The sequence below is a fragment of the Columba livia genome, chromosome 1 (assembly GCF_036013475.1).
Source record: "Columba livia isolate bColLiv1 breed racing homer chromosome 1, bColLiv1.pat.W.v2, whole genome shotgun sequence".
Lineage (NCBI taxonomy): Eukaryota > Metazoa > Chordata > Aves > Columbiformes > Columbidae > Columba > Columba livia.
In genome coordinates this window covers 103231699-103244726 of record NC_088602.1, presented here as the reverse complement: position 1 = coordinate 103244726, position 13028 = coordinate 103231699, and positions in this window count along the sequence as shown.

The following is a 13028-nucleotide window of genomic DNA, read 5'->3' as shown; positions in this document are numbered from 1 at the left end:
GCATATCCAAAAAATTACAGAGCTTGTCTAACACACATTAAACCAAACATACCACCCTGGTGTAGTGCTCAGGACCACAGTACAGGCCTTGGCTTGTGTTCAGCCATGTCTGCCGCCTTTCAAACTTCATAGCCTGCAATGGGCATCCTACACCTAATCATCAACATGGGGCCAGCAGGCTGGGTGCTTCTGGGAGATTTCTTGTCTGATGTGAGCAGAACTGCCGGTCAGTGGAGCAAAGATAGGACAGTTTACACCTCCCATTTTCAGTCCCTTTAAACTTCCTCTACAGATGGAGACTAAACCAGTCCTCAGTTATATCTCTGCGTTGCTAGATCTCGTGTAGGTGCAGAAGAGCCAAGGACAAGTTCATCACAGCCAAGCCTCTTCTCACCTCTCACTAATCCATGCCCACTCTCACCCCTCCTGCATCCCAGCTTGACCAGGTGCTAGAATATTTCTTGCATCCAGCAGCGCTACAAAGCTCACAGGCAGAAGAGCTTTTCCACAATCATTGTACATGTGCTTCATTGCCGTTTTGTAGCCTGTGTCTTCGGTCTTTAAGTTGTGTATATTCTGTATTCATCTTGGTCTACAGCAGGTCACTGAGTTCAGTGAAGATTTCTGGGTTTGCACTTGCAGTAGGAACAATGGAGCTCAGCTGTCTGCATGCCTGTGTTTAAGAAAACACAAAAATGCTGGAAAATGACAGAAAATAACAGTTAGTATGCTTATGCACTGTAAAACAGTCAGACAACTCCAAAAAAGATACGTGCAATGCCTCTTTCTTACAGTGGCATGAAGATGGAATATTTACGTCCTGTTCTGCAGAGCAAATGAGATGCTTTTACTTTCTTGCTTTCTTAGTGAGTCATTAGAGAAAGTGAGTTGATAAACATTAATTTCTACATCAGAAAAAAGAACAAATCAGTCTTGTTTCTTCCTTTGTTCCCACCTTTTGTTTGTCAGGTCCTGGGAATGAATAAACTGGCACTTTCACAGCTCACAAATGAGAATTAACCATCCCTGTTGTGAGTTTGGAGATTAATTTAACCTCCCTTTGGCCCTGCTGTGAATTACATCTGTGGCATTTTTAATGTTTTACCAACTTAAAAACAAGAGTAGATAAAGAAATATTGAACCTTCTAAAATCCCTTAAATATACATTTTTTTCTATATGTGAGAAGTATCAAAATCCCTCTGTTTCTTCTGACCTTTTGTTTCCTTGGGTTACCTGTCTTGTCATTTGTAGACGTTTCCATTCTGAAGGTAGCACTCCACCACACAAACCGGGGGTTCAGGGAGGTCTGGTTCTGGAAATATCTCGAAGCTGAAAGCTTGAGGCATCAGTGAACCTGTGTGTCATCTGCTCAGAAAGCCTCCAAAACCTCCCTGCCCGGCAAAACCCCTTTGAGAAATAATAGCATTTTAACACAAGCTATGTGTGAACTGCATGTCAGGATGGTGATGCGCCCTTTTACCAGTCTTCTATAATTCATTTGCTACAGCTCCTGCCAAATGTGGAATCCTAACAAAAATAATGAGATCTTTCCTCTCCATGGGCTGCCTGGCACCAATATTTGAACTAGAATTAAGAGCTGCTAGAGCTCAGAAATCCTCCCATTGGAACACAGCCACAGGAAAAGCTCCTGAAAATTATCCTGGGTGGAATTAGCACCTGGCAGGTAAACAGATGGCAGGGGCTCAGATTTGCCATCCTGAAGTGGGACAGATAAACTGTTCAAAAAGTAACATGCACTTTTTCTTCTCCTCCATTTCCACACCTTTACATTCAACCAGTTGTTCCTGTTTCCACACTCGCCCTGCCTGCCACACCAAGCTGACGACAGAGCACAGGCTGGATCAACACCCTTCTGCTGGTGGTGAAATAAGTTATACTGAGAGGCACTCAGCCTTTGTTGAGGTGAAAACAATAAGAAAGGAAGGTGCATGCACTGCTGCAGAGACTGGGAAATGGGGAGCAGGGCGGGTGGTGGAGGTGCGGCCTGCACCCCCACGCAGTGGCTGCAGCACCGGGGCTGGGCTGGCTGCTCCGGTGTGAAATGGCAGCAGAGGAGATGTGGGTTTGCTGGCCTCTTGCTTTCTCTCTTTTTCTGTTCTATACATCAAAAACAAGGTTTGAAAATGTCTTAATGTCTGGCAAGCGCAACACTGGCTTCTCTGCTTGGACCTGTTGTTTCAGACTCTCTAGACACAGCGAGATAAGAAAATATCACATTCAGTTTCAAACTTTCCTTCACAACCATTTTGTGTGAAGAATTACTTTTTCAATTAGCTACCTGTAATTCTTGCACAATCACATCAGAGCATAAGATGTATTCCTGTGACTCTAGCTCTATGCTCACTTCAACCATTCGCTGCTCATTTTCAAACATTTATTTTTACCTCAGTCAAAGTTACACATTAATTGAAAAATAAATCATAACAGCATGCCCATTCTTGTACTTTACGAACTTGTGCATAATTAAAAGATATGTGAAATTCACACGGCTCTTTGGAAAGGTGAGAGGTGTGTTTTAAAACTGTGATCCACCTGAGACTAAAGCTCCCAAAGGAAATTGCTTTGAATCAGATCTTACAATCAGGACACGTATAAGCCAAGAAATATTCCATCTTGAAAACCATATTATGTGATGTGTTTCAATTACAGGAGCTATGGACTAACATTACCACTGCACAGGTCAATTTAGCTAACATGTTCCTAAATGCGTTATGGCTTAAACCTTACAGAAAGAATTTGAAACCAAATTGCTTGAACCATTAAAACAAATACGTTTTTAGCTATGCATTGAGATATATTTTCACGATCTTAAACATAACCATAATATTAAATCAGACTGTCAACGTGAAGACTACTTACATATTTCCCCAGAATTAGTCATCTGGCTCTCAAATTCAGTTGTGGCTGTTGCATATATGAATGCTAAAATCCCTTAAATATATTTTTTCCATTTCTGAGATGTACCCTCTTATTAACATTAATGCCCTTTGTTCAACATGCTCACTAGGCACAAAGTCAAAAGATCAAATAAAGAAACCCCCCAAACCTGAATAAAAAACAAACTGTTTAAAATACTCTGATGAAAAGACTTTTCTTTTTGCTTTGCTTGGCCTTCAATCTTTCACAGATTAAATGCTCACTAGTTCTCCAGTCACTCATAAAATTGAAAAGATAAATAACTTCAGCTGTTTTGCTTGTGCATTTCTTTTAATAATTGTTACCTAGATTTTTGCACAGAACTCAGGCATTTAATGACTTACGTGCAATGATACCTCTACCATTGCAACAGTATGTTTACTGAATTAAAACTTGATCCAAAACTAGATTTTTTGACGCAAATTTTGGTGTGTTTTACTTGCAGGTGAAGCAGGTGTATAGCAGGCAAAGACTCACTTTACAGTTTATAGACACCAAATGCAACGAAATGGAAGCAGAAGAGGTTGAACAAATGTGATCTGCCCATTGGACCTACCAGTCTTTCAAAGTTCACTCATGCTGTTTAGCACCATGACTTCATTTTTAGCACTATATTTTCCATTCATTGATTTTTTAACATACAGTTGTTCACTAGTAAGGAAAATCTTCAAGAAAATAAAGCTTTTGTTGAGTTTTTTTGGTTTTTGGGTTTTTTTATTTCAGGTCTCATATCTAGCTACTAGAAGATGAAAAACTAACTCCAAAAGCTCTTATTTGCTCAGCTTTAAAATTGTTTTACACTGACAGTGCCTGACCCTTTTTATTTTAGTTTTCTGCAAACGTCAATATTTTTTCACACCAATATTTGTTGAAGAAAAGTTGTATGTTCCTATGTACAACCATTCCCATAAGAACACAACTGGTGTTTTGTGGGACACTGTTCAGGACAGTTTCAAAACCCCCAAAGCCATGGGTACTTAAATCTCACTCCACTTACCCCAGCCTTGCATGCCTGTATCACTGAAGATGGTAAGTAGGGTCATGCATTTAAGGTGGTGTTGAAGCTGGAGAGCCTAGAGGGGGGAAGCATCTGCTCCCAGAGCAGCCCAGCCACTGCTATGGGAATTCCTTTCCTTTGAGTGGAAGGGGCAGGGCAAAATTAAACCTAAACTCTTGCATCCAACTAGTAAATCTTGGCTCTTAATTTGTTTCTTTCTAGGAAAGATGCTTCATGCAAGGCTTGAGTGGCCAGGAGAGGTTTGAAAATTTCTAAACGTTTCGAATCCAATCTAGCTGCTACCTCTTTCTGAGCAATTTGATGTCCTGGTAGCTTATGGGAAGCCTCCAGTCAGGGCAATGAAGTCAATGCTATCTGTTTCCATTCATATGGTCAAGCAGCATGCACAGCTTGAATTTCAGCTGGATATTCACAGAAAGCTGATCGGAGTTGATTCACAAAGGAATAAAGGCCAACAGGAATTCATTAAGATACATATTCGAAGGAATAAATGCAAGTAGATAACATTATCCTCCCTGGATTTTCTGCAAGTATAAACAGAAACAGGAATCATCAAGGTAATTATTTATGGCAACTACGGAATACAATTTTATTGGTTCAGATACTGAATGCTGTCAAATAAAATGTGTGTCTGCTTCTCTAGAAACTCTTTATTAAAATAATACAATTTAAAGGTCTAATCTCCACAGGTTATTTTACTCCTTGCCTGTACACTTGCAGTAGATACAATATTCAGCTTCTGTCTCTCATTTCATTTGCAATATTTGTTTCAAAATTCACCTGAGACTGAATAAAAAGCTACGAAAGGTGTAAACACACTTCATTGTACAGGCTCGTCTGTGAATAAATAATAATAAACAAATAAAACATTTATGTATCTTCAAGCATCCTTTGCACATCAGCTTAACAATCTGTCTAGCTGTTTGCAAGTAATAGTAGAGTCTATATGCTCCCTCTTAAGAACAGAAGATAAATTCAACATGCTAGACTGAAAAATTCAATAAAAGATTTTTTGCTTAATCTGCGTTTGTAGGGGTTCTGATGGCAACTTGCTAGCCCCCCCCCTTTTTTTTTTATAACTGTGTTTCCTTTGCATGACTTAAATATCACTCACTTTTAGCTTCATCTGAGCCTGTTTTCATTCATGTGATTAGTGCCCACCCACAATCTTCACCTTATAATCGTTTTTTAGATTGTTTTCCCTCCTTATTTCTCGTAAACCAAAACTGCTAAATTTAATGAGAGGCAGGAAAATATATGGCGGTCAGTCAAATTAAATTATTTACTTTTCCATACTGCAGTGCACTTCTGAAGAACTGTTTAATGGAATGGAAGGCTGTCAAAGCACTCTTCCATTCCCATACCATCTTGTATTTCATTTGTATGAACAAATCAACTGATATTTCTAAAATCATTATTTTTTAATCAGGAGTTATCTGTTCTTTTTTCATAGGGATATCTGGAACAATAATATACAATTAAGAGATGACAGTTCGGTGATCTTAAGTCTTTTTCTTCCCAAAGGTGCTGTGAATCAGTCCAAGTTCCTACTTATTTGTATAGACACTTTAATAGGTCTTCTGTTTCTAGAGAGTATTTTCAAACGGTTAGCTCTACTTTGATGAAATGAAAGGCTTTACAGCTGACATTTCACAGTCATCAAAATACATCATGGTAGATGTAGCAGGTGTTTCTTCTGTTAATTTACAAGCAAACTGAATGAGAATATAAAATTGATTCAAATTAGTTCTGATGATGTGCATCAGGAAGACTCCAAGATTAAGCCTTACGTCAAGGTGCTGAGAAGGAACAGTACTAAATATGGCTTCAAAACATTGTTCATATTATATAGCTTATCTGGAGCTTATATAAAAAATGCATCCTGCTACAAATTCAGATCAGTGAGAGAAAAAGGCAAGATTCAGTAACTTCTACATGCTTTCTGCCTACAGTGCTGCATTCCTATCCTTTTCCCTTAGAGCTCACAGGTTGAGCTCACAGGCAATGAACTATCTTGTTTTACTTCTTCAGTGTGTATATAAAGTATTATTCAAGGTAAGGAGCAACCACGGCTTCTACTTTTATTAAAATTCAGAAGTACTCAGCCAAATATCTGTTCCTCTTACAAGGTTTGCCATACAATGAACACCAAAATTATCTTTCTGCCAAAGATACTGATCTTTATTTATCAAGTGCTGCGAAATCTCAAAATTAGGTTAACTTTTCACTCAGTCTGAATAATGAAAGAATATATTGTCAAAAAGCCTTCAGTTCTCTCTACCCTAGAAGTAAATTCAATTCTTCCTTTTGCAAATGGATTTGGACATAGTGCTTTCATTTTGTTGCCTCCAGACTGCATTACCACAGCTTTCTATAATGCAAACATGAAGATAAATACGAAATCTATACTTTGACTGAATCTGTTCCTTCAAAGGCTGCAAAACAGCATGCAGTCACAGCAGGTTGTAAGGACCATGTGAGTGCTGGATTGGGTTCCATGAAATCGGATACCAAGGCCTCTGTGGTGGCGTGCCTTTAATCAGGACAAGCTGCTCTGAAGCATTTTTGCTTGGATTTTTTTGTTTCTCTATGGCCCACTCCCACAGCCAACTGAAATCTGGAGCCTCTACACATTTCCTTCAGCTCTTCACTGTCTGAAGGAATTCTGTCTTTTCAACTGGTACTACTCATGTGGCTGCCTTTCCTTGCAGATCGACATTGTGCATCGTGGATCAACGCAGTTCTTGAACTTCTTGGGCATCTGTCTCTTTTACTGAACACTTCCAGTCTCTCTTTTTTTCACTCTTTCTTCTCATCCGAGAAGTTCTTCTCTCCTCATATCTCCCAGTCCCTGTGATGTGAACATAGCAGTCTTTAATTTCATTCTAGTTTCACTTTTTTTTCCCTCCACAGCCCCATCTGTGCCTACATGTCCCATGGTAATTATTCACACAGCCCCTCTGCTCTACATTTCACCACACGGCTCAGCAGCCCTGGTCAGCTGTCTAGGGCTACTTTCACAAAAAAATGATCCTCCTCTGCTGTCTCACCATTTGTGTTTTTCCAACCCAGTCTTTCCCTGGGTTTGTTTCTCACTTTGCCCTGGCCAACAGCACCACAGCCTTTTCTACAGCCAGCTGGTTCTTCCAGTTCAATGACATTTTTTCATCGTAAGTATCTCCTCCCCAGCCTCTCTTTCCTTTCTGCTGTGACTATAATCGTTGATTTTCCCTGTGCTTCAGTCATGACTCTTCAGTCTTCCTAGCTAAATGCTTGACCATAGCTTCAGACCCTTTCACATATTTTACTTGCTATCACACTTTTTCCTATTTGCCCTCCGTTCTTTTCATCATAAAAGAACTGTCGACCATGCCCAATCAAAATTACATTTCAGCCTTTCAGTTCAAGGACATTATACCTTTTCTTGCTTTCATTGTTCTCCTACAATTTTTCCTCTTTTTTTTTCTTCTTTTTTTTTTATTTTGATCTCCTCTGCTTGTCTCCATGGCTTCATGTCCCCAGTATCATTTATTCTGCATTTCTCCTGGATTCCTCTGCATCTTTACCTTCACAGTACAAAGCTGTTTTATTCTCTTCTGTCCAAACAACAATAAAAAACCTTCAATTCTGTTTTCCTAACAACTTCATCTTTCACTTCTCCTTTTATCATAAGTTTATTCTGCATGTCATTTGCAATTGCTGGCCATCAGCAGATACAGATGGCTCCTGTCCAAGTTCTCAGATTTTGCATTCTCAAGCACTACAACATCCTTGACAATTTCACTCCTGCTTTCTTCACCCTTCTACGAAGATTATTTTACTAATTCCTCATTTTGATGACATCATTCTTCTATCTTCATTCCTCATTTGCTATCCGATCTCCATGTCATCAAACATTAAAAGAAAACAACAACAAAAAAATAGGGTTACATTTCCTCATAACCTAACTCTTCCCCATCTATCGAGCTAGCTAGATTAGATAGATAGATAGATAGATAGATAGATAGATAGATAGATAGATAGATAGATAATAACAACAACATACGCATAGAAATGCATTACCTCCAAACTAATCAGATTTGGATGTCTCATGTTGGGAACCTCAATCTAAGTAGGAGCACTTGAACTTCCCTCCAAGTTATGATCACGTCAAATGAATTAATGTTCTTATATTTTGCAGAAATTTTCTTTCTTTGTTTATTAAAGGCTTGCATCTGATGCCCTTACTTAAACTGAATACTACTTTGTTTCATGACTCAGTCCATTGAGCTAATGAATTGCAAAGAAAAGTGCTATTTAATGGGAGTAAAGAGGGTACAACTTGCCTATAATAAAACTTGTCTTTAAAATATTTTCTTAATTTGTATTTGAAAGATGACACATTCTTTTGCTTTACTGTAGCTTAAAATGTGAGGGTCACATCTGGTAGACAAGGATCAGGGGCTGTATGACTTCATTAGATACAAGAATATGTATCATGGATTTTTACAATATGCTGCTGATCATGTTGTGAGAAGAATAAAGAAATAGGTCACTAATGGACTTAATTGCACAGTATACAAGAATTGGCCTGAAAACTGAATGTAATCTAAAAGTGGTTTATCATTTTACAAATGCCTTTGATCTTTAAACACAATAGAATATTTTGTATACATCATTGGTTCAATAACCCTTATAGCATATGTAATGACAGCTGACATAAAATTGATCGATTTTTACACAAGTAGCTCAGATATATATGATTAAATCATTAGGAAATAATCATGTTCCTGACTGAACAGTAATGTAGTATTTTACAAAAGAATTAATCAATTATTTTAATAATTTCAAGTGGATTTAATGAACGTGCTTCTAGCAGGTACCATTCTCCTTTGCTCCAGTCTTCAGATGTATATTTATAGCCAGACTTTCTGCTGTCTATAGGGGTCCTCTGGACTATGTATCCAGTCTGGAATTTTCTTTTATGCAATAGACCATAAGCTAACAGAAATAAACTCTACCCCGTGTGGTCTCAGAAGTGCATGTTGTTCTAATCGATTTGCTTTAATTGGTTTTCCCATGACTACATGTCTAGCTTCTTTTCTGAGTTTAGCTGGTCAAGGCCTGAATTGAAAGAAGAAAGGAAGAATTTTTTTTTTTAAAAAAAAAGCTACCTTAGGCCTGCTCAGTATATCAACATTGGTTCAACTGTCTAATGTACTTGCAATAGCCTTATCTCAAAGAAGAACACATATTAAAAGTTGCCAAGGCCAAAGGGATATATCCAAAGTAAAAGAAGAAAATTGTAAGGCCAGAGGAAATAAAATTAAATAAGTGCTCACAGGTCAAGGCTGCTAAGAGAAGTTGATGAAGCAACTGTTTACTAAGAGCTGATGACTTCATTGGATTTTAAACTATAAACTTGTCACTGTGGGTTTTGGAACCTAGTTTGAAGCAAAACAAAAGTAGTTGTGTGAATTAAAGAACAAACTCCTCCGATTCTCTTTTCTAATAAATACCTCTCTACCTTTCCACTCACTCTTAGTCTCATAGCTGTCTCTTTTGAACTGTGCAGCTTCATATGAAATTGAATGTCTTTATAGCAATCTGAGTTGCATGCTTCCAAATAATTTTCATACGGCCTTGAGTGTACAGGTTTTATGATATAGGCTGGAATAGTCTTAGAAGAAATTTGGCTACTGTGAGGCTGAAGCTGGGCAGGTCCAAATTCTCTGCAGAAGGAAGATGAAGCATTTCTGATATATGCACAGAGTAGCAAGGGTAAGAGGAGGAAGCAGTGACGTGCGGTGTCTGGTAAATGTGAGCAATGAATATTAGACAGAAGTTGTTCTGAGCAACAGATATGTTGAGTATGGAAATTTGTCCTTGATTTCAGAAGATGTCTAAAAGACGGGTAAGTGTCATCTGGAAAGAGGCACTGGAAGCAGGACCCTGGAATTTCACGTACCTAGTTATAAAGAAGAGTATTTGAAGAAAGTGAATGTCTACCCAAAAAGCAGGACAGTAAAAGAGTCAGTATGGGCTTGAGAAAATGCAGAATTCTGGTATCTTCACCAGCTGTTTGCATTTGGCAGCTCATCCTGCCTCTCATCTGTTCCTGCCTGTTCCTTCCCTATTTGCCATTACACCCATCTCTCAGCTTGAGGGCCAGAGACAATAAGCATGATGGAGCTTCTTGGGAATATACCATGAATCTTATGGGGACAGAGGTTTTTTTTAGAAAGGTTCAGGATTGCTGGGACTAAAAACCACATCCGTCAGTGTCACCCAACAACTGGGACTGCTGAGGTGGCAAAGCACTTTGAGGGAAAGGGGCTGTGAGAAAGGGGCAGGGCAGCCAGGGCAAAGGAGAGTGCACAAGACGAGCATGCATGAAGCAGGGGGGTTCTCCATGAGGACTTCCAGTGATGCACACAGACAAGGGAGGACACAGCACCCTGAGGGACTGTCTGCTCTATGTGCTTGAGTGAGACAGCAGCACAGGGGCTCAGTACCAAAAACTGGCTGTGGTCTGTGAACACCAAAGGGATGTCAGCTGCCACATGCTGCCAAAATAACGAATCTTTGATTCATTTCTTAAAGTAATGAGAAGTTAGAGATGAATGCTTCTAGATGTACAATTTAGATGTTTCTCGTCTGTGAAGCAGCAAAAAATAATCTTTGAGGCACAGCAAGAGCTGTTATCCCCTCCACCGGCTCCTGATTCATTTTTCTCTCACAACAATGGATGCACAAGCAGGAGCCACTTTTGAAATTATGTTGCATATTTTCTGATTCTCACCACTTAATTCACACTGATTTGTGATTGCTTAGGCCCTCTTAGGATCAGTTGTTGGTCTTTTCTGGGTTGATTTTTGGAAAACGTCTTTTGATAGACTAACATTTCCCTACCTGCTAGATTATGCTCTTTTAAAATAAGAAACTGTAGGTGCACGTAATCAAATAATCAAATTTCTGCTTGAATTATCCTGACTTTAAAGAACATGGCTGTGCATTTTTAATATGACCTTATTAGTGGAAAAACTGACTGCTCAGTAGATTTTTTTTAACTTCTCAGCTGTATCTCTTTAGTCAAGCATTGTGCTTCCGAAGTGACCCTTCAGCCAGCTAAATAGGTCAATAACACCTTCAGATTACTTGGTTTAAAGTCTCAGAACTGAAAACCTCTAACCTCTCTTTCTTAAAATTGGTGATCTTACTGCTGCTGAGTCTATCTCTAACATGTTTAACATGTTTATTTGTTTTGACAAAAAGTTTTCATTTAGAAAAGTATTGGAATTTGTCAACTGTGTTAGAATGGTGCTGTTCAAATCATTACTGGCTTTTTTTCTGTCCTACCACTACACTCCATGCAGGATCCACTTTTAGGCAAGGCAGTTTGTGTGCAAAGATGAAAACTGGAGAACTGTATCAATGAAAACACCAGAGTCAGCTCTGCCATCTACTATTTTATTCTCATAGGTCTAGCTGTGGTTACACAAAATGAATCTGGAAAAAAGCCACTGCACAGCCTGGCTCTGTGCCTCACACCTTTTCCCTTCCCATTGTTTGCTCTTAAGAGAGCTCTCCTAATCCACTTCACGTATAGCAAGAAAAGGTTATCAAAGGACAACATTGTTTGTCAGTCAGAGATGAGCCAGATGGCACCAGGGTCCATGCTGGTGTACTGCTGTCTGGTGCAGACGCTAAGGCACCAGCCTGGTCACAGGTCCCTCACCAAGTTACTCCTGGGGAGATTCCAATTGGAAAAAAGAGGGAAATTTTTCACTATGAGATCAGACATTGGAATAATGTCCCCAGGGAAGTGGTGGATTCCTCAACATTGGACACTTACACTTTTAAGATTCAGCTGGACAGGGTGCTGGGCCATCTTATCTAAACTGTGCTCTTGCCAAGAAAGATTGAACCAGATGATCCTTGAGGTCTCTTTCAACCTGGTATTCTATGATCTCTCCTGCTCAGCCATGGCTGCAGAGGAAGTGAATGAAACACCGTATTGGATGCTACAACTCGTTAAGGTTGAAAAATGCCACAGGTGGAGCTGGCAAGATTGTTGATTTTTAAATACAGAGGTGCTCCTTCCAGCCAGGGAGTGGCTGTAAACACTGCCGTCCCTCAGACTTGTCTTCATGAGGAAAATTGTGAAACCTGTTTCCTCAGCTCCCCACCATCCCCAAGAACATTTCACAAACCCCACTCTGCGAGGGCTCCTCTGCCTCTGCCGGGGTCCCTCACCTCTGCCACAGGGACGGTGCGGCCACCTCCAGCCCTTCTGATCTCTCTCCACCATCCTCATCTTTTGACAGTGCTTGTCTCCAGATGCTCAGCATCCAGCTGTGCCATCTCACAGATCCTTCTCCTGGTTCTCAGGGGAGCCAGGATCACCTTCTGTGAGGGGTGCGAGAGGAGGTTAGAGAACACAGGAGCAGGCCAAGTGTGGCATGTAAAACCACCAAGCAGGGGTAGTATGGCAGGAGGAGGGAGGGAAACCTCAGGGGAGTCCTGGAGGTTTTGGCATGGCAGGACCAGCCTTGTGGAAAGATAAAGTGGGAGGATAACACTGGGGGGAATGGCAGCATAGAGTTCAGCAATAATCAGATGTTAATTTGAAACGAGGTACTGTTAATATTCCTTGAGGGGATTTTTCACTTCAGACAAGGTAGTTCATCCAACTTTTGCTTCAAAAGAGATACAAGACGGTCTGGGAATGAGCCTCAGGAACTTTGTTCCCTTCAGTGCGTAGAAAGCCTGCTTAGTATTCTGAAAAGTCACCCTAATCCTGTCGGCATTAATGCTGTGGAGAAAGCAAGCCAAATCTTCCCAGTACAGTAAAAGCAGAAGTAATGCTGCAATGCACAGAATAATTCTGTTTTCACCTAAAATTCTGTTCCTTTACATATTAGTCATTTTTTACTATACATACCTAAACTTTAAATGGTTTTCTAAGACAGTGATGGTTTTACCTGGCACACTATGTCTTGGAAACTGGGTCTCATTCCATGTTAGTTGCCATGGCTCCAACGACCAGAGGACACTCCTGCCCATTTACACCAGCAGATGTCAATACACCAA